The sequence below is a fragment of the Pezoporus occidentalis genome, unplaced genomic scaffold (genome assembly GCF_034315485.1).
Source record: "Pezoporus occidentalis ecotype Australia unplaced genomic scaffold, CSIRO_AGI_Poc_V1 ctg49, whole genome shotgun sequence".
Classification (NCBI taxonomy): domain Eukaryota; kingdom Metazoa; phylum Chordata; class Aves; order Psittaciformes; family Psittacidae; genus Pezoporus; species Pezoporus occidentalis.
In genome coordinates this window covers 2872885-2895100 of record NW_026915824.1, presented here as the reverse complement: position 1 = coordinate 2895100, position 22216 = coordinate 2872885, and the positions used below count along the sequence as shown (strand labels likewise).

General features: G+C 42.3%; 1 long non-coding RNA gene across 1 annotated transcript in view; it reads right to left on the bottom strand.

Annotated features, from left to right (window-relative positions):
- LOC134173034 (uncharacterized) overlaps nucleotides 1–22216 on the bottom strand; it is a 42635-nt gene that overhangs the window by 15560 nt on the left and 4859 nt on the right. The window contains exon 2 of the long non-coding RNA XR_009968107.1: nucleotides 16358–16431. This is a non-coding gene — a long non-coding RNA (uncharacterized LOC134173034). The remainder of the gene's footprint in view (nucleotides 1–16357; nucleotides 16432–22216) is intronic.

Genomic DNA, 22216 nt, shown 5'->3' with positions numbered 1-22216 from the left:
ACAGGGGGGGCAAGGTTAAAGAGGTCTTTAAAAGATAGCAGGGAACTGCCATGGTGATTTCAAGATGAAGCCTGCAATTGCTATTTTTGATTGTGGTAACCCAGGCGTAATTATGTAATTATCCACAAAAATTTAGTCAGAGTTTTGCATATCTAAATCATTAACTTTAACAATTGACAGGCTGCTTTGATTAGTATTTTCACAGACAAGCATAGCATAAATTTGTCAGCTTTCCTATGATTAGTTGTAATTTGGAATTTGTTTATGCAAAATGTTTTTATTGCTTGTTTGGGGGGGGGAGGGAAAAAAAGGAGGGCAGAGAAGACATGTTTATCCTGTCAGGAGATCCTACAGAACTTACTACAAATGTATTTTTGCTGTGCTTAAATGTCAGTAATTTTGGGAACTGATACAGCAAACACTGGTTTGTGTTTGTTCATGGGGACAAGAACCCAACCCTGCGTTAGCACCCTTTGCCATGCAATGTCTTTCATTTTTAGATCAAAATTTAAATAAATGAATTCAGAGGCACCTAGCACTTTATGTGACACCATATTTTGAGTCTATTGTTTTCCAAAAACAATACTAATGCACCATGCAATCAGTGTAAACGTTTTAAAATGCTGCTTGTGTCAAATACTATAATGCCAGCTCAGCCTTTTCCTTCAACATTGCAATCGATATCATAATTTAAGATGCAGTTTATTAAACTAAGCAATAATAAATGAGTCTGTCCTGCACCTGCTAGTGGATGAGTCTCCGTGTCAAGCTCTCTGAAAGGGAAATCTGAGAGCCTTCACAAAGCAAACCCTCATGTAGCAGAATTGTGTTGACATGAGGTACCACAATGACTGAAATACTGCGCTGTGCAGTCTCGTGATTCCCAAGTTCCCAATGGAGGTAAAGCGCCTGAAAGGTTTTCACTTTCTTACTTTGCTTCCACAGTAGAGGCCACGTGTGACAAAATGCATCTAAAATAACGTGTATGTTACGTCTAGACATTTTGACTGTATTAGTGCCACTGTTTTTCAGTGGCACAGCTTTTCCTCTGGTTGGCAGGGAGTTCAGATAAGATCACAGTTCTTGTCTTGCGCCACCATTATGACTTCCACATCGTGAAGCACTAACAGTCTTTGTATTATTATCCTCTTTTGTACAAATCATTAAAAAAAATTGGGTAAACTCACTGCTTTTTGTGAAAATCCACCCATCCAGCATCCTCCACCTGACTAGTTCATCAACATTCACATGACTTCTGAGAAGAGCAAGGGAAACATGCTTTGACTTCATAACCAGTGACAGATTGTGATTTACAACGTCATCTGCCCCATGGGAGCTGCAGTTTGAGGTTGGTAACTGCAGTTAAAACTTGCCCACTTCCATCACGATCCACAGGGACCACTGTGATGGGCACAGCATAAATCCCAGCTTTGCAAATCCCACATATGTCTAATACCTGGTTAGGCTCCAGTTTTCTCCATCAGGAGGAGAGGTTTGCTTCAGAAACTACTTAATGGTTAATATGAAAGACACATTGGATAGATAATTCTTTTTAAATACTCAATCATTTCATATATATGTAAATAAATACCATAGTCTTATTAGTAATTATCTGAGCCCCATCAGTCAACACTCTCTGATCAGACACCTAATGCTTAGTTATAAAATCTTGCTTCCTAGGTATAGCTGACTGCTGGCATATTCACTGCATCAGCTCTCAAAAGGCTGGCTTGCTGCTTGGAATTCACAGGGAGCAGCCCCGTCTGTAGGAATTTTGGCTGCACGACTGAGTACATGAAGATCAGGGAAGCCAGAAGAAAAGAATGATCTGTTACCTGAGTTTCTTTCACCATTTGAAATCCACTGAAAGAGAAGCATCTTTGTAGCACAAGCTGTTGGCAACCCCTCTCTCCAGAGCCTATCATCAGTCCCAAGCTTGTGGTCTTTTATTCTTTTAATTTTAATTGGTAGCTCCTGCCTAGAAACCAGTTGGGAATTGAATTGTCTGTGCGCTCCCCATGCTCCAGAGCAATTGCCTGTATATTCCATGTGCCTGCAAGCAGTTGCCAGCCTGCTCCCTGCGTTTCCTAGTAAATGCCAGTAATCTGTGCATTGGTGTGTAAAACTTACAGTACTTGATAATGTCAGGAATAGTGCAGTGCATGTTCCTATTTTCACTTTACCTTAGTACATGCACTGTGTCCCAGCCTTTGGCCTCAGTGCTGTGAGAGCAGCTCAGAGATGAGCAAGGGGAGGCATCTTTAGAGGCCCTGGATTGGCACCAGTTTATGGACAGCCCTAAGAAATGTCCTGGAATTCTTGCATTACTCAGCTCTGCACCTCACCTCCCATCCTGCAATGCTGACTGCTATCATCCTCACAACAGGATTAACAGCTCACAGAAGTTCACTGCTGCAGGTTCACTGTTTCCCCTGAAGCTGAATAGGTCTCTTCCAGGTTCTACCTCGAGGGAACAGTACAGCACTGCTGCACTATCATCTCTTCTCCTTGAGCCTGGTAAAGGCAGAAGGTGCCATGCTTGACCTTGGGCTCACCAACAGAGCTCGTTGGAAATGTGACGCTCCAGGGCAGCCTTGGATGCAGCGATCATGAGATGCTCAAATTGGAGATCCTCAGGACAGTGAGAAGAGCATGCAGCAAGCTCAGTGCCCTGGTCTTCAAAAGAGCAGACTCTGGCCTCTTCAGGAACCTGCTTAGTAAGGCTCCATGGGATACAGCCCTAGAGGGCAGGGGGGCCCAAGACTGTTGGTTGATATTCAAGGATCACCTGCTACAAGCTCAGGAGTGTTGCATCCCAACCAGAAGGAAGTGCAGCAGGAGGGCCAGGAGACCTCCTTGGATGGATAAGGAGCTCCTGAGGAAAATTCAAATGAAAAAAGAGGCTTATAATAAGTGGAAGCAAGAACAGGTGGCATGGGTAGAGTACAGGGATGTTGTCCGGGAAGCTAGGGACCAGGTTAGGAAAGCTAAGGCCCAGTTAGAACTAAACTTAGCTAGAAGTATTAAAGATAACAGGAAGGGATTCTAAAAGTACATAGCAAATAAAAAACAGATGAGGGAGAATGTAAGCCCCCTCAGGAAGCTCTTGGGAGAACTGGCTACACAGGATTTGGAGAAGGCTGAGGTTCTGAATGACTTCTTTGCCTCAGTCTTCACTGGCAAAGGCTCTGACCACACCACCCAAGTCTTGGAAGGCAGACGCAGGGACTGTAAGAATGAAGACCCTAGGCCTGCTGTAGGAGAGGATCTGGTTCAAGACCATCTTAAAAATCTGAACATGCACAAGTCCATGGGTCCTGATGAGATCCATCCACGGGTCCTGAAGGAGCTGGCAAATGAAGTTGCGAAGCCACTGTCCATCATATTTGAGAAATCATGGCAGTCAGGTGAAGTTCCCGATGACTGGAAAAAGGGAAATATAACCCCCATTTTCAAGAAGGGGAAAATGGATGACCCGGGGAATTACAGAGCAGTCAGTCCCACCTCTGTGCCTGGCAAAATCTTGGAGCAGATTCTCCTGGAAGGCATGCTAAGGCACATGGAAAACAACAAGGTGCTTGGTGACAGCCAGCATGGCTTCACTAAGGGGAAATCCTGCCTGACCAATTTGGTGGCCTTCTATGATGGGGCTACAGAACTGATGGACAGGGGTAGAGCAGTTGATGTCATCTACCTGGACTTGTGTAAAGCGTTCGACACTGTCCCACACGACATCCTTGTCTCTAAATTGGAGAGACATCAATTTGATGGGTGGATAAAGAACTGGCTGGATGGCCGCACGCAAAGAGTTGTGGTCAATGGCTCAGTGTCCAGCTGGAGACCAGTAACGAGTGGTGTCCCTCAGGGATCGGTGTTGGGACCGGTCTTGTTCAACATCTTTGTCGCTGACATGGACAATGGGATTGAGCGCGCCCTCAGCAAGTTTGCCGATGACACCAAGCTGTGTGGTTTGGTTGATACCCTGGAGGGAAGGAATGCCATCCAGAGGGACCTCGACACGCTTGTGAGGTGGGCTGATGCCAACCTCATGAAGTTTAACCATGCCAAGTGCAAGGTCCTACACCTGGGTCGGAGCAATCCCAGGCACAGCTACAGGTTGGGCAAAGAAGAGATTCAAAGCAGCCCTGCGGAGAAGGACTTGGGGGTGTTGGCTGATGAGAAAATGAACATGAGCCGGCTTCAGTGTGCACTTGCAGCCCAGAAAGCCAACCGTATCCTGGGCTGCATCAAGAGGAGTGTGACCAGCAGGTCAAAGGAGGTGATCCTGCCCCTCTACTCTGCTCTCGTGAGACCTCACCTGGAGTATTGTGTGCAGTTCTGGTGTCCTCAACATAAAAAGGACATGGAACTGTTGGAACAAGTCCAGAGAAGGGCCACGAGGATGACTGGGGGACTGGAGCAGCTCCCGTATGAAGACAGGCTGAGGAAGTTGGGGCTGTTCAGCCTGGAGAAGAGAAGGCTGCGTGGAGACCTCATAGCAGCCTTCCAGTATCTGAAGGGGGCCTATAGCGATGCTGGAGAGGGACTCTTCATTAGAGACTGTAGTGATAGGACAAGGGGTAACGGGTTAAAACTTAAACAGAGGAAGTTTAGGTTGGATATAAGGAGGAAATTCTTTCCTGTTAGGGTGGTGAGGCACTGGAATGGGTTGCCCAGGGAGGTTGTGAATGCTCCATCCCTGGCAGTGTTCAAGACCAGGTTGGACGAGGCCTTGGGTGATATGATTTAGCGTAAGGTGTCCCTGTCCACGGCAGGGGGGTTGAAACGATGATCTTAAGGTCCTTTCCAACCCTAATTATTCTATGATTCTAAGTAGGTTAGCCTGGGTGGCAAGAGTCCACTTGTTCATGGGCTCTATTTCAAGTCTAGTTGTTTCTTCTGCATTAAGTGGTATGAGTTAGCGCAAGAAAGAAACAGGTATAGGAAGGAAGGATAGAAAACTTGGCTCTTCTATGTGTTCTCCCTATCAGCAAAACCTCCAAGCAAAGGAAAGAAAGACAGCAGTGACTCACTTCCTCCAAGATTAGACAAAGAGGGAAGAAAACATTACTCCCTGAATCACCAATCTATGCAGAGCTCCTGTGAAAGTAAAGCTCCCATTACACACCACTCTTTACTGAGCCTACAGGCCAGACAAGCCATGCAGAATCAAAAGGATATTTCTAAACACTGTTTATCAGCTGCAGTTGCTCACAGAAACCAAAGTAAAACAGGCTGTGTAAATACCTGTTCAGAGGCTACCCCCAGACAGGAGTCTCTTTGCACCAGGCACTTTCCCATCCTAAATCAGAAAAGTTGCCCTTTCAGTCTTTTATCTGGGTCATGGGGACACTTTTGTCTTCTTCTCACTCCCTTGCATCCTTCTCTACTTGGTACATTTTTATGTGACACTGCAACAGTTTATCACTTTGGTGAACAAGGGAGGAGCTATGAATGTCATCTCTCTGAACCCCTGTAAGGCCTTTACACAGTCTCCCACAATACCCTTCTCTCTAAACTGGAGAGATATAGATTTTATTGCTGGACTATTCAATGGATCAGGAATTGTCTGGATTATTGCATTCAGAGAACAGTGGTCAACAGCTCAATGTCTGGATGGAGATTGGTGACAAGTGGTGTCCTTTTAGGGTCTGGTTTGGGTCCAATACTGAGCTGTGTCATGCAGCTGACACAGTAGAGGGACCTGGACAAGCTCGAGAGATGGTTCCATGTGAACCTCATGAGGTTCAACAAGGCCAACTGCAAGGCCCTGCACCTGGGTTGGGGCAACCTCTGGTGTCAACACATGCTGGGGGATGAAGGGACTGGGAGGAGCCCCACTGAGAAGGACTTGGGGATACTGGTGGATGAGAAACTGAACATGAGCTGGCTTCAGTGTGTGCTCACAGCCCAGAAAGCCTGTGCGTATGCTGGGCTGCATCAAAAGAAGTATGGCCAGCAGGTCGAGGGAGGTGATTCTGCCCCTGTGCTCTGGTGACACCCCACCTGGAGTACTGTGTCCAGCTCTGGAGTACCAGAAGGATATGGTGTCCTGCAACAGAACATGGGGTAATAGTTTTAAACTTAGAGAGGTTAGATTCAGACTAGACATATGGAAATTTGTTTTGATATGGGTGGTGAAACACTGGAACAGGTTGCCCATAGAGACTGTAGATGCCCCACTCCTGGAATCATCCAAGGTCAGGCTGGACGGGGCTTTGCACAACCTGATCTAATTCAAGATGTCCCTACTCATCACATGGGGGTTGGACCTTTAAAGGTCCCTTCCAACCCAAACCAGTCAGTGACTGACTTTTTTCACTTCCAGCCCAGTTGCCTCCTGACCTAAGTTCCCATGCCATTAGCATCCCCCTAATGCTAACATTCTTTGACCTGATGATGAACCCCACCCTGCCTGGCCCCATTCAGTTTAGGAGCTGCCTGTTTTGAACCCACTCCCACCCTTCCAATGTTCAGAGCTTCCCTGCTTTAGTGTACTCTAAAGGCCTCAGCAGCAGTAGCTCTCTGCAAGAGTCCTTTGCCCTCAAGGGCTAACCCCATGACGTTGATTGTTTTCTCCTTTATCAAGAAGCTCGAATGGGCTACCTGTATTTTAAAACAAAGGTACTGTGATAAACAAATATCCTAATCAGATAGTAAATCTCAGTTCTTAACATAATCTGAATCTTTTGGAGCCATTCATTACCTGTTACTTCCAGTGCAAGTCCAAATGCTCCCTCTTGAAACAGTTTGGCCCTAGCAGGCTTGCTTCGGATTCAACAGTGTATTAAAATGGTAATTCTTCACTCTGTATTGAATTGCACAGTAGTCCCTTGAATAGGCTGGCATGGGTTGTGTGAATTACAGCTAGTTCACCTCCCAGACTCCTTCCTTTTACAGAGTGGGGAGCTACTTCACCCTGCAGAGCATGCTGCCTCTGCCTTCATCAAGATGAGGCTCCTTTCATTTCCTGCTGCTTCATCCCCCTTTGCTCACAGAAGAGCATCTGGCATCTCTAGGTATGCTGCTGTAATGTTCCTGCTTCTCCTCCTCATGACATGAGTACAAGGCTTGCTGAGAAGAGGGGATGGTACATAACCAGACTTACTCTCCTTCACCCATCTGCTTACCCAAGTAAAGGCTATGACTGTCTCCCTGGTTAGGCTTAATTTTAGCATGACTAAGACAACCCCTGTAATAAATTACAAGCTTCCTCTTCATTTTTGTGTGGTGTACTGCACATGAAAATAATTCAAATTTAGTACCCTTTCTTAGCTTTCCTTTTTAAAAGAAAACATTTATTAACTTACTCCCATTTCCTCCTGCTCAACCCCCAAGTTCCTGTTCAATTACACTGCAGCAGAGTTTAAAATGTAAAGCAAGGCACCTTCACAAGAGGTTCTGAGATGGACTAGTACAGTACAAAACATCAATCTGGCAGTTATGTTGTTCAGTAGCCGTCTAACTAGTTTCCATCAGTGCAAGTGCTCAGATGTATATGAAGGAGAATCCGACCTCTAAAAAAGGGCATATACGCATATCTATGTGAAACACACACTGCATCCTAGGAGCAAAAACGGTAGACTAAACTCTGAACCACTGGCATGTCTGATGATCTTCACTGCACTAGCAGCGCAGGGTTTTGTTGGGTGGCTGCAGTAACAGTGTATAAAAGCCACATCAAAAGGAGCCATTTAAACCCATGTAAATCATGTTCGCTGACGTATAACCGCATCCATCACTCCTAAATGATATGCCAATCCAGAAAGTGGGGCATCAGATTCTTCCATCGTGCTCGAAATGAATACTAACTTACCCTCATGGCATCTTCAGGGAGTTACATGCCTCTCAGTTTAACACAGGTCACAGAATGTGACTTCTCAGTATTAAGCAGAACCCACTACAGGACCACAGTGGCGGTGCTGGCAATGTTGTTCAAATGTTCCTCACTTGACAGTGCCCTTCATTTATAGTTAACGATAATGTGACAGCCTATTCTCCTGGCGTACCATCTAACCACATGCAAAATTCTGCATGTGCCTCAGACAGGAATCCTATTTTTATCAGAATAGACATGTGCACTGAGGCTTTAACCAACAGCTGAGACAGGGTTTTAACGTGAGATTTTCAAACCTGTCTCAGGTATTTAGAAGCACAAATTGCAGTGAAAGACTAATTGAACTGTGCTTCTAAATCCCCCAGGTGCTACTGAAAATCTCTTCCTTAATAACTTAAGAATCTCCTAAAGAATAAACCTCATCGAACTTAGATGGGTATGCAGATCCTAAGGTTAAGATTTTGAAAAATGCTCTGTACTGGCTTAACTCCCATTGACTCCAGCAGGAGTAGAATTAAGCTGACACTGAGCCTTTCTGAAAACTCCCCTCCAGGTGTGTTTTCTCTATCTGAATTTGAATAATTTGTTAAATGCTGAGATTGCTTTTTGATTTATCAGTATAAAGAATTTTACAGTTTCATCCCTTAATTTTTGATGAAATGAAAACTCAAAAAACTGCAGTGCACTGTCACAAAAACTCAAAACCTGGTAAATCTACAGTAGGAACGATGTTTATTTTCTTTCTGTGTTTACTATTATTATTATTTGTACTTCAGCAGCAACACAGGAACTGAAAGCACACACATTATTGTGGGCGGTGCTGTGCACAGGCTGTTAAAATATTTGTACGATACACAGGCAAGCTGTCTAACTTAATACTAATAGTCAGACTCCAGAGTAACCCAAGAATCATAATGAATATCCCCAGTAGGTGTAATTATACAGCAGCATTTCAGTTACTACTTCACCTCCTTGCAGACATTTTCAAGAGACAGGGACTTCCTTCAGCTCCTCTGAATGTTTTAGTTTACTTTTAAAATTAGCCTGACTTACAAGAATGAGGAGAGGTATTTTTTAATGTTGGTGTGCCCCTCACTACAGCTTTGCTGGTTGCACTCTATTCCCAGAGGTGCACAAACCACAAAGTTTTAGGGGTAAAAACTGTATTCACTTTCAATTCAAAAAGCACACTAGGGCCCGAACTTTGATTCTAGGATACAGGTTTTAACAATACGAATAAAAGGAAATAGTAAGGAGCCCTCTATTTTGCAACAGAATCACTAAGGACAGACTCTTCATGCCCCAGATTCCTTGTGAGAAAAAATAGCTGTGCTAATACTGCTTCCAAACAGCATGATAATGATTTCTTTGTTCCCACCAAAGATACAACAGCAGAATCCTGTAAGAGAAGTCATCTGATATGTCAGCTCATTAAATTAGTCAGAATGGGTGAATGAGGAAGAGGAATATATCATTGTAAATGTATGTTAATTAACAAATGCTATAAGAAAGGCATTTAAATGTATTAAAATGAATATTAATGAGATGAAAACACCCAATTATTGTACATTTAATGGTATTATCCAGAGCGTCCAAAAGAAAATGCCTAATTGTCATGCATCTAAGGCAATGGTGCAAACCTTCAGACACAAAGATTCAGTGTACATATAGATCATATTATCACTTTAATTACAGATGTTGCAAAATATCTGCACTGAAATTTGAATTTTGAAGGATTTTAAGTTTTATTGAAAAATTTTAGATTTCACCAATTCCTTATATCACTGTTGCACTTCAAAATGGCATGCTTCTTCTTAGTGCTTCTGAAACATTACACAGAAGTGCCAAAGCGCTTCCACATTTCTGCATGCACATCTACACTTTGCAAGTACATCATCACAAATGCTGGGCTGCAAAGCAGCCTGTAATGAAGTTCTGAGGAATCTTACATGAACTTGCATGAAACAAAATTCAGTCTGCATGAAATTCCTTCCAATGCAGAGGGCTGCCAAAGGAGAATCCCGAGTTAAAAATAGTATGGATTTCTGGAATTAAGGACTGCTTCATAATACACATGCATTAGGAAGCTGAAATAAAATTGTACAGGTCACTTGAATCTTATTATTTCCTAGTTACTCAGTGGTTGGCTTTATAACCTTAATGTTATTTTACTGTAAGTTTTTCAGGATGTTTTGGTTTGCTTTTTTCCAAATGTCATTGCAGATAGAGAGCCAATCTCTTGACCCCAGCTAGAAGGACAGGGAAATTTTGCTTTGTAGAGAAATTCCAGTGTCCCAGCTATCCACATACTCCCTGAGTCTCTAGGGTGTATGCCATGGGCACATTCAGAGAAGGATGTATTTTAACAACTGCTCTCTGCGTGGCATTTGCAGTCCCAACAAGACTAATGTCATTCACACATACAATCAATGAAGTCTTAATCCTACTGTCGAAGCAATTAATGAAAATACAGCACCTTAACTTATTATTGGAGCCAGAATTGATTCCAGAAAGACAGCTCTCTCCTCTCTCAAAATGGAGTTATCAATATATATAAGCACCAATGTGACAAGCACTTTAGCTATACCTTGATATATATATAGTCATTCAAAATGCATTGCAATTCATCATATTTTATAAAAATTATATCTTATCCACACTTTTAATTTTCTTATGAGACTGTTGTATGGAACTGTAAGAAAAATGTTCATGAAATGGAGACACACTATTCTTGCAGATTTACCTTAGCCACTAAGCTTTTTATCCTCTCAAAGAAAGAAATTAAGTTAGTTTGTATGATTTACTTTTAATAAGTCCATGCTGCCATCTATTTACCACCCTTACTGCCATAGTTGCTTCCAAACTGATTGCTTTACTAATAACTCCAACAGTGTGCTTGGTACTGAATCAAAGTTAAATGCACTGGTTTGAAATCACCAGATTTCCTCCCGTTCCAATTTGCAGGTAACTGCTGTTCACCTCAACAACTCAAGTAACAGCAGCAGTGTATTCTGCATTACTGCATGTGTAAAGGTTCTCAGAGAGATTTCTCAACCGCATACATACAATCAAAGACCTCTGCCATGGAAATTAGCAGAGGGCAGAACCAATCTGTCAGCAATATTTTGCACTGCCTGGAATACAGCTGGAATTTCTAACAGAAAAGGAGAGTTTCCCAGAAGTTCTACATCCTTGAGTTAGGGTCACTACATGGAGTACAGTCATGGGTTAATGTCATAGTTAAGCTTAGCATCTGATGTGTGGTATTAACTCAGGTTTTTGCCTATACTCTCCAACTGTGCAGACAACTTCAGTGAAGGGCACCAGTGTGCTTCAGTTAAGCCAGCTCAAGTTAAAAATATGAATAATAGTGTATTTGCTTGCAAATACCTACACTTCTCATTATTTTTCTCTCATGTCTGTTTGAATCTATAGCAATAATTTGTATCAATATGGGATGGCACTCTTCTTACATGTGACTTCTTTGCAAACAACTAGAATTAACTCTACAGTGAAGGCAAGTCTTGAAAAAAACAAGAGCAAATCCTTGCATTTACTGGACTGTAAAATCATATACCATATGGTACAGAGACAGCTGCCCCCAAAAGGATAAACACCACCACCCAACTCTGCCAAAACTAAAATTTTGGGTGCAGGGAAATTATCTATTTCAGACTCAGTGCTGCATGGTGGTTAGCACCTCGACCTGAATGGAAGCCAGTCATAAGCTGTGGTAACCCAGATTTTACAGAAGACACTTGGTCCCTCATTAGCCAAAAGAAAGCAAAAAAACATAACAAGACATCCTTTGTAGAAAAGTATCATGTAAAATCAATCTGATAAAAACAGAAATTCATTTGTAAATGCCCAATTCACACCAAAAAAAAAAAAAAATTAACCCCTTTGCAGAAGGTTTACACAGTCAGTATTAAACTACTGTGTAAAAGAGCTGAAGATATTGATAGCCAGTAATGCGAATGAGATTGTGGTTAATTGTTAACATCTCCTGGGCTACAGTTCTTATGTCCCTGCACGGATGATGAATAAAATTATTTACCTATTCAAGTAATGAGAGCTGTGCATTTTGATATCCACATATACTGTAACTCAGACCTCCTCTGAGACCCCTACCTGTAATTAGGAACAGATGTTGGATCTTGTTCCTGAATTGATAAAAACAAATTTCAGCCCTCCTATGATATGTGGCTTAGTGGCACAGCTAATGGGAAGACTACCTCTGCAGAAGGATCCCCTTGCAGACACTGGACATAATCAACTTCCCTCTGCACAAAAGCCCTACTATTCTAAACATTTCTTAGTGCTTGATTTGGGATACTCACTAAAGCATTCACAGGTGACCCAGCAAGTGCATAGCAAGAAAGTGATAAGCAGTGTTTATATGGCTTCATCTCTGATGAAGAAAACCACAGATCTTACCATTCAAAACTATGGGAATTCTCTAACACATACAGACTTCTCCATGGCAGACTCATTTAAAATTAAGTATACACAACATTATGTGCTTTCAGCAACAATTTTCACAGCTCAGCACATGCAGCGGGGGAACATTCTTCAAATTATTTCATGGGGGAAACCCAAGGTAACATCCAATATAACATACTTATTTTATTCTCCAAACATCACACTACTGAAGGAAAACATGTCCACCACAAACATTTAATGAACTGAAGGTAGTCACATTTCTCTCTTTTTATCAACTGTCTGAAATAACCCAAGGGTTATTTCAAGGAATAGGTACCTGACCATTTTCTTGCTCTTGCTCATAGGTGCCAATACCAAAGCCCAGTGGAGAGGAATGAATGCTCTAAAGGGAATCTGTCATCTAACGATACTGCAGGCTGACCCTTCCTCAGTCAGATGCATCACCTAGACTCACTCATATGTGCTAGGCCCACTGGATACCCTGACAGCAACAGGAAGGCACTGAAGATCTATGGCAGGCCCAACGCATTCACAGCACTAAGCCTGAAGAGGTTCAGAGGAGCTGCTGTGATCATTTTCAGCAAGACAAGTAACACTGCCTTCTTTCATGTTCCTTCCCTGACCACTAAATGCCCTGCATTTGATTTACCCTGATCCAGCAGAGCTTATAATTCCCACTGGCTCCTACCATAAGTGATGAAAATTATGCCTTGTGAAAAGCCAGAAGAGCTGCAACCCCCTCAGGCCCATAGAAGAGAGACAGAAATTTGTATTTACTGAGGTCATCTCAGTACAAGAAAGTTTCAGTGGTTTCATTTAAATCTGACTGAAACAATTCAAGTTAAACTGATGTGAATGCCTTCATACATCTTTATTTAAAGATGTTAAATGGGGGTTTACTTGATTTCAAACCTAATCCAAATCTAAAAGAAGTGACCAGATGAAATAAGACTGTCCATGTCACATCTTGCATTGGTTTAACTAAGCAGGTTTACCAGTAATCTTAGTGCAACTCCCTCATGTATACAAGGTCTGAAAATATATTCACTTTCTAGCTCTACCCTGCTTCATGCCAGGAGAATTTGCAGCTGGAATGGGCTCAGGGGAACCTCAATGCCTAGAAATAAAAGAATTGTGTGGAGGGGGAGGGGAGAATCATAGCTTCTGTGCTCATGGGTCCTCTATGGACATTCCTAAATTAGGGTAATTAATATAGGGGAATGTGTCTGTGCTCCTTAGTAGTTTATAAATGTTACAGGAAGTGGAATGTTTTATAAGTCCCCTGGTAGGTTTTAAATGTTAATAAATGATGTGCAAGGAGGCATTTTACATCTCTTCATTTAACAATGAGCTGACAGCTGCAATTATAGACCAGTCTCTGACCCCAGCTATCCTTCCAGGAACCTGAGGAGTAAAGGGAGTAACTTTCTTCCAGAATAATAAAGTGCATTGGGATGCTGGCTCAGCATTTCAACATCCAGACTCAGAACCAAGGTGAGAGATTTCTAACACCCTCAGAACCCCCTTTCACTGCAGTATGCATTTGACAGTCACTGGTACCTCATTACCTTGTCACCAGAAACTCACTGCTGCTCCTCCTGTGGCATCAAGAGCTCTTCGTCTTACAGGTAGAGGAGAGTGAATGGAGCAACCAGCGAGGCAATTACTTGCTCTGTTGCTCCTCAGATGTGGACTAGAAAAAAAAACTGGCCTGTACCTGTCACATCCAGGACAGCAGAAGTAGATAGCGGTATCACTTTCACTCTGGTTTTAGCCAAAAATCTATTATCACTGAATCACTGCAGCATCCAAAGGGAGCAAAGTGACTGCTCAGCAATGTATGCCTAAGCAGAAAGCCCCAATAGTTTTTTAGTAAGCCTTAGTTACTACCCTTCCCTTCTGCTCTGACCAGTCTTCCCCAGTAGAACAGAGCCTCTGTAAAGTTTAAGGAAGCTTGAAGCAGTATTGTAGTTAGGTATGTTTCAGGTTGCAACCTTCCTTGCAAAGTAACAGCAAAGGGCTTTGTGCCAAGGCCCTAAATCTGCTTGTAACACTGTATGTCTGCACACCTGTATATTTTCACCTTCTCCTTTCTCTTATCTAAAAATAACCTTTGGTCTTGATCCCTACCTAAGCTGGCTGTGTTCACTGTTGTTAGTGTGGACATTCATTAGTCCTGTTAACCACTGAGGTACTGCCTAAGGCAGGACACAGCTGTTTTGAGGCACTTTAGTCCATGCTGTATGCATTGTTTCACTCCATAGGAATTGCACCCTGCTGATGACAAAAGGCAACTCAAGATACTGAATGAAACCAAGCAGAATTGTGAGTAACACCTTGCATTTTCACCACATCATCCTAAAGGAAGGGCAATGGGGCTTACAATTCTATTAAAATCCCACAAGGTAGTATTTTTGCCACTGACAATCTCTTGCTTCCTTTTACTTTAAAAGGGCAGAAGCCTACAGCTTAATATAGCTGATTTATTAGAAAACCCACATTTTTATTATTACCCACCTTTTTCTTTTTTTAACATGAAGGGCTGTAAAACAGTTGATTTCTTTCCTCCTCCAGTATCTGGTGTTGTACAACACTGGTGACAAAAGGACATGTTCAACTATTAGAATTATAGTTTTCTTTCATTTCGTGGTTCCACAACTGCACCTCAGCAAAGCTTAAAAGAAATGTTAGGTGGCAAGAGCAAAGTTTTGTTTCAGATTTGCAACAGAATTAGGTTAACATTTTCACTGCATTCATGCTGCATCCATTACAGCCAAACACCATTTGACATCTTTCACTTACATATTCTTTCTGTTTCACACACAGATTTCTCAACTGTGTCTTAGAAATGGGTCTCATTTACTCCTGTTAAAGTCTAGGCCTTTAGTACAGAATTTCTGGGACTAAGTTACAGCTTTTCTTCAAATCCTGCCTGCATTTGTTTATGCATTTCTTCTGTTTTGCATTAACTCGTATATAAATGGTTATGACCATCCTTTCATTCTTCAGAACTTTACTGTTACTGATTATGGCCAGGTTTCCAGAGCTTTTGAACAACAGGGACCCCATGTTAATACACAGCTTGTCTTCGGCATCATGTTCAACTCATTCTCAATGGCATATGTCAAACATATTCATACTAAGTCAAATAATATTGCTGTGGCTACTTCAGCCATTATTTACAATGAAGCATGACAGTAGGTTATTATATTTGTCTATCTGGCTAATATAATTGCCTGTTAATTAAATTTAGCTAATAAAATGGGAGTAGAAGCAGCACTACCATATGGCTAGTCATATCTCCACAGAACGATAGATACAGGTACTGAAACTTAGCTTGAGAGCTGACAGCCATAAGCATGTGGTAGAAGACTTCTGATGGGAGACACCAGAGCTCAGGAATAGCCACGTACTGGAAACTGTGCCACCAGGAAGGACGCCTGCCTGATCCTGGCTCTCTCCAAAGCCAAATCCTACAGGTGCTGGAAGTTACCTCCTTTGCAGGACCCCTCACTCAGCCCAACCTCTGAGAAGAGGCACTTACAGCCCCTGCTACTTTCATACCTCTAATTTGGGGGGATGGAGGTGAGGCCCAAACAATATTGTGCACACCTCCTTGAAAATTGCCAATGCTTGCAGCTAGGAGACGAGGCAATATGGTAAGGAAGGCCCACATCAGTTCAAAAGAGAGAGACAGATCTTCCTAGCCCTTGTTACTGTGCAGACCTATCTAATCAGCTGCTGTTCTACTGTCAGCTACAGCCAATATTCAAGACCAAATAACAGAGATTACACATCCCTTCTTCAGTTGCAATCTATTTTTTTATGTTACAGAACTTCAGCGACATTCACCGGATACATCCTAAGTGTCCCACACCTGCACAATCAAATTAAAGTCATTCAGCAATAGCTCATCTGCTGAAATGTCTAAACACTGTACCTGTCTTGTAGCTGAAAGGATGGCATTTTCCTACAGGGAAAGGTTGTTTGCCACAGACTTGACTGACTTGGCAATTCCTCTGCTTAGCAATATTCCACAATTCTTTCACATTTACAAAATACAGTAGTAATACTTACCACCTTATGGGGTCCTGTGAGGCATAATTCATTGGTCCTTCTGAAGTGCTCAGAGATCCTCCAAAGAATGCAATCTGGAAAAAAAAATTATCGTTAGTACATGTGGAGAATTTACTATATTCGTCTCCATTACACAAATGATGGTTTTGGGTCTTCGCTCTTGTATGTGTGTATGAGAGCAAAAATTCACCACATTTTGGTATATCTCAGTTGTACCAGGAATCACAATACTCTTACCAGTATTTCTGCTTTTATATTCTTTTCTCTAAAACAATATCAAAGAATTTAATTTAAAAATAATAGCCTCTCTAGGCAATGTAAGTTTGCAGAATTGTCAAACCAATAAAAATTGTATGATCCCATGATATGAAAGACATAACAAGTGAATTTATATATTTACAAAGCAGTACCAGTGCTAGACACCTACTGAAGATGACCTGAACTGTTGCCTGGACATAACTATTGGTCCATTGGCTACCAAGAGAACCCACAGCAACTAAGATCACTAGACACATCATTTACATACCTAATGAGGTATGTGGAGTCCCCAGAGGCAACAGAAATTAGAGATTCAAACCTACCCCAAAATAGACAGTATTTTCAGACAAGCTGAATGCCTCCATGGAAATGTATTCCCAAACTTTGCTCACCCCTGAAAGTGAGCCCATTTCAATTCAGGAGCGCTGAGCTGGGTTTCCAAATCTGACATGAGACTCCAGTATGGCCCCAAGCCAAAACTAGATAAGGGATTTTCTGGCATCCAAGCCACAGGTTGTGAGTCCGCATCACCTGGAAGCAGCTGCCACGCCTATCTGCAGCTTTGAAAACCTTTTAATCTCTCTCTGCCCTGGTAAAATGGGGGTAATGGTAATGTTTTTTCTCCTTTTCCTGTTTGTTATCTGCTTAGTCTGTGAATTCTTGTGGATTGTGTCTGTCTCTCCCATCTTGTGTAGAGGATGCTTAACACACTGGGCCACCCATCTTAGCACGTCTAGGACTGAGAGAGAACAAGCACAGCACAGACACCTCAACTGTGGCAACTGCGTATCTACATGCTGCTCACACAGAGAGAGAAAAGCAGTCCACTTCCATTCCCCAAACACGCAACCTAAAGTGCTGGTCTTTGCCGAACAGGCTTGCGAGCTTAAAGAAATGCCCTGGGCCTCCATGTTTCTTGTCCTTCAGTAGTATCAATACATATATTCTCTACAAGGAAACTGGGAGGGTGTGTGTAATTAACCCCTACTGCTTCACAGTTTTTGCCAGAAACTTGACATAAACCAAGTTTTTAGCACAAGAATTTCGTTCTATTTTTTACCGCATGCTTTATGCATTTCTAGACCTCACCTATATTAGAAATGGATCAGCCAAAGCAAACACACATGTGCACACACACACAGAGTGCTAGGTGCATTTTTCGGAGAGAGAGAGTTTGCTTTCCCAGTCTTTCTGCATCTGTAAGCAGGAAGGCTTGAAAACCTTGCAAAAGAAAGTCTGTTCCCATGAGAATTCCTGCCTCGCTCTCTGCAGATTCAAAAAGCAATCTCTGGCTACTGTGCATGGGAATCCCAGTATTTTGGCATGGTTTTCATATCAGCATCATTAGAAACACTGATTTAATTGTCACCTTGTACCCTACACTGCCAAATGCAGTCAGAATGCCAATTCCTTATCAATGTGAGCTGTTGACATGGAAACAGATCTGCTGAAATGGAAGCAATAAGAAAAAATGTGTTACTCCTCCAAGTTACACTCAGAAGTGGTAAATCTGTGTGTGCTACAACAGATTTAAATACTCAGTAAACTACAGAGAAGAAATAAACAACTATCTGGGGTGACAGTCATTTTAGTTGTTTACATCATAGACTGCATTTAGAAAATCTCCAGTGTTACTATGGTAACTGCTTTTGCTTAAATGTAGTTGTGGACGCACTTTAGGTATGATCTAAATTAACTGAAGATGGAGGAAAAAAAAACTGGAGAGCAACAGCTGGAGGAGTGACTGGCTGCCTCCTATCAGCCCATCCTATCTGCTGCATGCACTGGCAGGGTACAGCCAGAACGCTAAATTGCACAGACACCTTGGCTCATTCCAGTCTACACTTTGAGAGAGAACCTGAAGCAGTCAGAAGCCTGCACCAGGTAGACTTTAAAGGTAACAGACATAGGGCTGCTCATCATCCCTGCACACATCATAGTGCACCTCAGTGTTGCTCATTTTCTCCCCCAGGTCTCCAGATAATTGGTGGGAAGAGGCTCAGGCTAAGAAAGGAGCCTGCGAGAGGTCCACTCTGTACCTCTGGCAGAATTTATAGCTTTCCTCTTTGGGGTCTCTCCCAGGGAAGAGAGCAGAGCTGCAGAAAGTCAAGTCTGTAGCACAAGCCTTACACCAAAAATCTGTGACTTGGAATGGACGCTGCCTCATGATTAACTTCACACAGATAAGAAACCGTCCTAAAAGATGCAACGCAGACCTTTGACCGGCACTGCATTTCCACTAGAAAGATTAAGTCTCTGTGCAGCTGAAGCTCGTTTCATAGTCATAGGGAACAAGGCCAGAAGAGCCACTGTGATCTGCTGTTCTTAATAGGGATTAAAGGAACCTACCATCTCCCACACACCTGCCTCTAACCTGAAAGCAAACGATGGAGATCACTGAGCAGAAAATGGAGGGAGAGGTTCCTCTGCCCTCTTGCCAGGTGCCAGGGCAAGGGGCAACAGAAGAAACAGACACATCTAAACCAACTTCTCTAAACAGGATCAGGGAGGCATGTGGAGCCAGAAACTGTTCAAAGCTTGTGGCTCCTGGCAGTACTGTGAGGCAGTCCAGTTCTGAACTCACCAGGGCAACCCGCCCTCCCCCCACTGCTTCAACTGTGATAAGACATCAAGGCATGCAGATTTTTTTCTGGTCTTCCCTCTTCCACTTTTCACATTTCTGCATGATTACATTAGATAATGATACATACCTCCCAAAAGCTTGTGCATCAATTAACAAGGGAAGGAAGGACACACATGATTAATTACACACTGGCCTGTGAAACATGGACATGGGATATGGCATAATGTTCTAAAAATAGCAGGCAGGCTGCCTTGTTTAGGTCAAGTTTTATTCGAATTCCCATAACAAAGCATCTGATATTAAACAAGGAAGCGGAAGACACACCACTGTTTAGCCTCAATGGGTGTTCCAGACAGTTCTGCTGTAACTTAATCTGCACAGCAAAATGCAAAGCCAAGGAATATAAGTTTACGTGAGCATGAGACAAAATAGCACTTTAAACTTACACAGCATTTATCAACCCAAAGGATCCCAAACTACTCTACAAACCATATAGTAGCTGAAATGTTTCCATCTGCATTGTTATCTTAACATGTCTTACTCCATCTGTATTGTTATCTTAGCATTTGTATTTTGGTGAGATTCAGGAGGTTTTGGGTTAGATGCTGGGCCAAACTGCAGGTATTGCTTCATGCAGTCAGAGATGAGAAGACAGTTTGCTGTCATGGCTGTTCACAAATGTCGTTGTATTGAGGAAATTCTGCTTTTCTCAAATAGGGATAAGGGAACAGAACTGGATGAGAAAAGGACCTGCGGTGCATGTCTCAAGGTACAATTGTACCACATCAGCCTTGGCTACTGAGCAGGATAGCATAATACTTCTAGATCATTAAGGCATGGATATTGGAAGCATACATACTTCTGGGATGAGCGAAGGCCTCTGTCTGAACCTGCATGAAGGCTAAGTAGAATAGATGAATGAAGGACACAGAAAACCATCTTGCTGATACCTGATTTTCAAAGAGGGAGCAGTAATTTGCAGATCATGCAGGAATGTTGCAGAACAGAGGAAAAAAAAAACCTCAGCTGCCCCCAGCATAAATCAAACGACTTTTTAACAAAAAAAAACCACCAACCTTCTTCTTCCTCCAGAGTGGATTGTGGCTTCCATAAAAATATAATGCAGAGGGATAAATGAAAAAAAAAGATGTAATAATGTAATTATTAGTGCAAACTCATAGTCCTTTGGAACATGCCCCATGGGAAACTTGGTTTCCAGGTAGAACAAAAAAGATCATCACTTTTGAAGCTTCATCTGAAAACATAAATTATGATTTTATCCTATACTGATGACAATAAAGGCAATAATCTTCTATATATACCTCCATGTCCAACATTAGAAACCAAAGGTACTGTTTTCTAATGTCCCTAATACATCTGAGGAGCAGATGATCCCCTGAAAGCCACAGTCTTTTGATCCTATATAAATTGGATGCTTTTGAGAATGTCACCCAGAATTCTCATGTCAGTCCTCGGAAAACATAATCTAAACCAAAGGATAATTTTGATTTTCCTCCTGACTCAGCAGATGAGGAGATAATTAGATACGGAAAATGAGTGTTCTTGAGTGTAAATATACCTTCTGTAATCCTACTGCCAACTGAATTAAGGTCTGTCTGCCGCAGTAAGGCATGTGTAAACTCAGCTGGAGGAAAGCTAAGACCTGTCAGATTTCAGAAGTCACTGGTGGTCCTTCCTATGTTACAATTCAGTATTTTAGAGAAAAGAAACCAACAGATAGAGGAGTGAGTGAAACAGAAGAGAGAGAGGAAAGAAGGAAAAGTATTTCTTGTCTCTGTCAGTGGTTATAAGCAACAGCAATAAGAACCCAGCAGCAGCACAAGAAACTGAAGCAGGTGGATTGCCTATTCTTTTCTTCACATCAAATCCAAATGATTCCCTCTTACTGACTAGTAATGTGAAGCAGCTTATTTTTTCAAGCGCTCTTCAGCCTAACCATGACTTCCACCTCTGCAACTGGAAGAATCTCATATGTCAAGTAAGCAAGGACAGGCTATCCTCCTGCAGTGATAGCTCAACGCTGACTGAAAGTCTCGTTTGTCAGAGGAAAGAATTGTTGGTTTTCTTTTTAAATTAACCCAGAAGAAGAAAAAGGTATTTGTCCAGACCCAGGTGCTTTTTCAGTCCTCCAGCAGCTGCTAGTTTGAGAGAATTTTAAAAGGTTGCCCTTTATGAAATGAATTGGTAATCACAGCCCTTTGCCTCACACACTGTAAACTGAATGATTCAGGGGACTAGTAATAGGATAAAGCCTTTCACCTCACAGGCTGCGGTTCAACTGCAGAATAATTCTTAACTTCATAAAGACCATCGCTACATGATGGACATTTGGTTGTTATCATACAATGAATCAGGTGTTTTTCCTAGTGGAAAACTATTCATGCCACAGACAATATACTAATTATTGTCAGTAATTAGCAGCACTCTTGACAGTGGCAGTAGAGGGACCTGTAGAAAATTACCCATATGTTCATCCCTTGGAGGCTGTCATTTCAAAGCAAGGGGTCAAGCCCTTCAGACAGCCATTGTGGCGATTCCTGTAGCTCCTACCCGCCCTGGGTATGCTTTGCAGATAAGCTGAGTTCAGCTTCCAGAGCTGTCAGTCTACCACTTTTATTACCGCTAAATTACTTTTGTTTCAAATGCTGCAGGCAACTTTGAATGCCGGGTCTAATTAGACTGTAATTGTTAGGAGATCTGAGCAACTGTGGCAGATTTGGGTGGAGACTTTGGTGGCTTACAGTAGTTGTACAAACAGGTTGCACAAGCACAAAACCTACAGCTGCTTGGAACAGTGAGCATTTTCTTAGTATATTACCAGCCATGTAACCCAGGCAGGAGAAACTTAAGACTTTCCACATGGAAAGTGACTGATCTGCAAGTCCATATGAGCTCAGAGCTTCACTGGTCAGGCAGTTTTCATGAGCCCAAGATGTTTTGGTGCAAACAGAAGAAAGCAAGTTTAATTACGAACAAATATTTTTGTACAAACAGAA